This window comes from Galeopterus variegatus, unplaced genomic scaffold (assembly GCF_000696425.1).
Source record: "Galeopterus variegatus unplaced genomic scaffold, G_variegatus-3.0.2 Scaffold18022, whole genome shotgun sequence".
Taxonomy (NCBI): domain Eukaryota; kingdom Metazoa; phylum Chordata; class Mammalia; order Dermoptera; family Cynocephalidae; genus Galeopterus; species Galeopterus variegatus.
The window spans coordinates 7,095-13,050 of NW_007744133.1; the positions used below are offsets into that span (position 1 = coordinate 7,095).

Sequence of the window (5,956 nt, forward strand, 5' to 3'; positions counted from 1 at the left end):
GATCGCTCTAGTGCTCATGAGATTGCAGGAGGACGTGCAGAATGTCCTTCAGAGACGTCATGAACTGGAAACACTAACTGCTTCGCAGGCAAAATCATCAACATCGCAGGCCAGTGGTCAGCCCCCTCACAGAGACCATCTGGATGGCCCTTCGAGATGTCTCCTGGCGTATTCACTTCTGCTATCATGTGGCCTTTATTGCCCAGTGGTTGGTACATTTATATTATCAAAGAAGGAGAAGAACACTGAGCTGAGGAAAATCATGTCTAACTCAAGAAAGCAGCTGGTCCGGGATGACTTCACAATGAAACGGATTGTGACGTTCACAAGAAAATCTTACTTTGTGATGATTACATTTCTTTTCGTTGTCCAGTACTTTGGTTTGTGTATATATATATACATGTATATATATTGCACTACACAAATGATAACATTTTAAGGACTAATATTGCTGATACTTGAATGATAATTTCAACTAGGTAATAAGTAGCTTACATAGACTTACCCTACATGTACCAAACAATAATTAATGATTTAATGTCCTTCGTTTGGTCACATGTTTACCTGATTATCTCCCATAGAGAAACATAAGCTGCTTTTCCAAGGTACAGTTGTGATAATGAGATCAGACTTATAAGTTGGTATTTTTAATTTGCTAAATTAAATATGAGAAAGAATGCAAACCAGGAATGGATTTCAAATGAGATTAAATCGACTTTATATCTCAGTTACTGAAATGCCATGCCAAGTAGTAGAAAACTGTTGGGAGAATCGTCTCCAGATTTTACTTTGTGGGCTGCCTGTAATGTTTCTTGGGCATTCACAACTCTGAGTCTGGTGTTCAGGCGTCATTATTAAAAAGTAGAGCCCTATGTCCTAGGCTTAGTTTTTACAAATGCTTCACAAAATGGATATAACCTGCTGATGGAAATGATCAAGAATGGGCTTAATGCAGGTTAAAAGTATATTCTGAGCCTGCAGTTGATTAATAAGATTTTCATTCAATCATTTATTCCTTTGTAATCATTTTTCTTTAACTGAGGATATCTAGTGTCTACTTTATAGGGTGCTTTGAAATAAACAAAAACTTATTTGTACTGTTTTTACAAAGGTCAAAAAGGAAACATGAAAATCACTTTTCTGCAATTGATGAACTACACAGACTGATCTCTAAGTGCCTGAGTTTTTCCTTTGGGGCATAATATTTGAGATATACCTATTATACAGGTGTATTGGAAGGATTTGCAAGCTAGCAGGCCATATGATATGCTTCCCTATGAATAAAGCATATGCAACTAATGAACATTTAATTCCCTCTACCCCACTTCTCATGTTTAAGCTAATAAAAAGACTGTAATTTAGATAGACTTTGTTTGGAAAATCATTCATCCTGTACACCTTCCACAGCTCCCTTCTTACTTAGGTGTACCTTGTGCTTTAAAGACTTATTTGATTCAAAGGCTTGGCAGCAAATAATTTTTAAGCATTCTCAATATGCATGATGTTGGGTTTAACATCATGTGTTCAGAGTGTCTTAAATAAGAGGGAAAGAATTAATCCATCTGTAGTATATAGAAAAAAAAAAAGTGTGAGAATACAATTTGCTTTCCTCAAACTCTGTTTTCCTTTTTTTTCATGTAGCTTGATTTTTTTATTTTTTAATCCAATCTTGATTAAAATGTGTCTGTCTAATGGGATCTACTAATAGAACAGCTTTTTAAAAGCTGTTCCCTATTTATTTAGGAAAAAAAATGAAGCAAGTAACTGAATTATATGTAAAAACAAAGTTTAGACCTGTGAACCAGGGATTATTTTCAGAAATTAGATATCAGAAATTAGATATCAGTCTGGTATCAGAAAATGGTGGCTTTCCTCTTAGTGTGTAAGTAAATAAAATGCAAATTAAGAATTTGAGCAGTTGTAATTCATTACAAGCAGTCAGGGGTAACTAACTCCTAGAAATAACCATTTGTATCCCGTTCCAAAGTCTTATTTTATAATTTCAAAAGCACTTTGCACACAGTTCTTGTATATAAAAGTAAAGATGTAATTATAGGATATAGTGTTACTACTTTGTTTAACAAGAGCCTCATTTAAAATTTTAAATTGACAGCTATGGTTTTTTTTAATGATCAACTTTTCTGCTCCTTTATTGTAAAACTAAGTTAAAAATAAAAGGTTAATGAGAAAAAAAAAAAAATATATATATATATATATACATCCCTTTAGCTCAGTTTGTTAGAGCACAGCCTGTGACACCAAGATCAAGAATTCAGATCCCTGTACAGGCCAGTCACCAAAACAAAAAAAATGTTTAAAAAAACAAAAAAGAAAATAAACAGTATATACATCCTTAACCTTTCATAGTCTACTTAGGGTTCATAATATGCCACTTCACATAAAATATGTGAACCCTGCAGCTGTGTAGGGCCATTTCCCACCCCTTCGTTATTCTATAGTTGTAGTATGTAGACATCTATCCATCTCCTACAAACCATAATACAAATTTATGAGCCTTTACATTAAACAGTCATATTAAAGAAACTAAGAGGAACAATTAGTCTTTCATACTTGCAAATATTATTTCCAGTGCTCTTCTACAAAAGGTTTCTAATGCACTTTGAGAAAAAAGACATAGTTGTGGAAGCCAGAGAGTTATGCAACACAAGACACATGTATTATAGAACTGATCGGTAGTGGAAAGAGTCCCCAAGAGTCAATGGGAATGTCTGGCTAGTTCAGGCCCTAACCTTCACTTTTCCTGGGTTGACTTTCATTTCTCTAATCAGTAATCTCCAAAGTCATGTGGAATCTTCTTTTTTCTCTTCTACTTTGACAAGATCAGATCTAATAAAATCTGCAAGGAAAACATCAGTAAAGCTGTGCTGACTCCACCCCCCGAGCAGGACCTGAGGTAACAGCAAGGATGGGAGCAGAAACCAGACGGAGCCTTGGAGAGACCTAGCGCCTGGCTCCTGGCACACAGGCCCCCAGGCTCACATCCCCCTCCCTCCTACTTTTCGTCTCCCACATGCTGTTCTCTCAGCTCCCTCTTTTTAAACCCCTCAGGAAATCTGAGTCTTTGAGAGGGCTTTACTCTGGCCCTTCTCCTTCAGGTTTTTTATTAGTGGCTGGCCACCATGGGGAATTTTGTGTATTTCTGAGCAGTAGAGGTCACCGAGCAGCGTGCACACTCACTGCATCTGCTGTAGGATGATGTCAGCTGAGCTTGCCCAAGACTTTAGGCAAAATGCCCAGAACCGTGCTTTCGGGGTTTTTTTTTCTTAGCATACTCATTGTTACAAATCATACTTATTCTTTATGCCCCTTACCCAATCTCCCCCCTCCCCCTCCCCCTTCTAGTAACCACAGATTTGTTCTCTCCATCTGACAGATTAACTGACCCTCTGTTGGTTTGCCCCCTCCCTCTTCTAGTAACCACAGATTTGTTCTCTCCATCTGACAGATTAACTGACCCTCTGTTGGTTTGTTGCCCAGATGATCTGTCGAATACCACGACAGGTGTGATCAAGCCCTCCCCTATTATCATAAATCCGATGTTTCTTCTATTACTCTGGAGTGTGCTTTGTGGAGAGAGAAGACCTCTTCTTTTAAAATTTTTTTTTGGTCTCCGCTGGTGCCTCTCCTTGTGACAATGAAGTTTAGAGTCTGGCGTGCCATCTGTATGGTGGCCGTGGCTGCCGCCATAGAGACTAGCCACTTTAGTGGCAGTAACAGCAATAGAGACTAGCCACTTTTGCGGCAGTAACAGCAATTGTGGTGGCTATGGTGGGCTACGTGCATAGAAATGGTGTTTTTGGTGTGCCTTTTACCTGTTGTGGCTGGGTTTGGCTTCCCCCAGCTCGATGCCTCAGGACCCCTAGGTCTTTTTGTTTTTGGCCACTGGCGGGTACAGGGATCGAATCCTGATGTTATCGGCACCACACTCCAACCAGCTGAACTAACTGGCCAGGTCTGTCTTTTGATTCCCATTCCTATTCTTGAGCTGTCTTTTTCATTTAAGGATATTTTGAAAAGCTCATTCATCAAGTAGTTCTTTTTCTACTCTCATAACGAGCACCAATCTTAGATCCCTTCCTATAAATTTGATACCAGGATTTCTATGAGGGGCATTATCAAAAATACATATTTTTTTCCTTGAGTGCCCTGTTCAAGTACAGGATTAAAATGTTCAATCATCTGTCTTCTGTGGATGCCTTAATTACAGCACCTGGCATTTAGCTGGTTTTCCATTAAATAATAATTGAATGAATGAACTGTTAAACCTGAAGCGTTCAGATTTTCTGACTATACAATGCTTATTTTATTTTTACTAGTGGTTGTTTTATTTAAGAACTATTTCCATCTCCCCTCTAGCCACAGTTACATGAATTTGGCCACTTAAAAAAAATCATAAATGGTATAATTTTCCTTTCTGATGAAAAAAATTTTTAAATATTATTTTTACTTAATAAGCTTTTAGTGTAGTTTCTATGTCTAAGACCTGATACTTGATCTAGTCTTGTCAAAAGGAGCTCCCTCTAACATTGCCACATAACTGTAGTGATCTTTTTCAATTTAATAACTATATAATGATTTTATGTGTTATGCTCTCCTTAATTCATGCCTATATTTAGGTATGATTGTGTGTTTGTATGTATATATGTAAGGACAATTTATTTGTCTGCACACATCTTTCCTCCCAGCTGCTTATCACTTCTGCTGCTCAAAAAATTTTTCACATAGGGCCGGCCCGGTGGTGCACTGCTACAGTGCGCCGCTTGGGAGCGCGGCGGCACTCCCGCCAAGGGTTCAGATCCCACATACAGACCGGTTCCCTCTCACTGGCTGAGCGAGGTGTGGGCACGACACCGAGGGTTGCGATCCCGTTGCCGGTCAGGACAAAAGGAAAAAAAAATTTTTTTTCACATATATGTATACACAGTATCTATCATATACATAATTTATGATACATAGATATTATATATATAAAGTTGGTACTTCATAGCATGTTTGCAACTTTTATCTGACTTATCCTGAGTTCCATAATAATTCTGTGAACTAATACAAATCATTAACCCCATTTTATAGCTAAGGAAACTAGCCAGTGAACCTCAGTGACTTTGGCAGCTGAGTGAGAACAAAATAAAGACATTTTCAGAACAAATAAAAAATACAAGAGTTCATCACCTGTGGACCCTCAACTGAAGGAATTTCTGAAGAAAGTGGTATATATTCAGGGGCATCTAAACAGAAGATGGTGTGCTGTAATTACTAGGATCACTGCAAAAAGAACAGAATTTGGATACATAACTTCTAACCTAGTAAAGAAAGATGAATTAACAAAATATATAGATGCAAAATGAAGCATAAAATAAGGGAAAAAAACACCATAACATAGGAAAACAAAAAGCATAAAGTTTATGGTACAATAAAACCCAGAATGCAGTGTCGTAACACCCAGGTCAAGGGTTCAAATCCCTGTACTAGCCAGTTGCCAAAAACCAACTAACCAACCAAACAAAATTCACCTATTTACATGAAATGTGAGTGGACTGTAACTCAAGAATAACATTAAAATTTATTTATTTATTTTTTTTTTTTTTTGTCCTTTTTGAGACCAGCCGCACCGCACTCAGCCAGGGAGCGCTGTGAGCACACTGGTCATCCCTTTATAGGATCCGACCCCGTGGCGGGAGCACTGCTGCACTCCCAGGGCCACACTCTCCCGAGTGCGCCATGGGTTCGGCCCTAAAATTTAGATTTTCACAGGTTTTTTTTTTTTTGGCAGTTGGCCAGTATGGGGATCCAAACTCTTAACCTTGGTGTTACAAGGCTGTACTCTAATCAACTGAGCTAACTGGCCTGCCCTAAAATTTATGGTTTTATATTTCTATTATTTATATTTTTATATTTAATTATATTTTAAATTATATATATATATATATATATATAT

General features: G+C 37.7%; 1 pseudogene; it reads left to right on the forward strand.

Moving 5' to 3' along the window:
• The window catches only part of LOC103582822, a 2,245-nt pseudogene extending 1,991 nt beyond the window's left edge, over nucleotides 1-254 (forward strand).
• The last annotated feature ends 5,702 nt before the right edge of the window (nucleotides 255-5,956 follow it).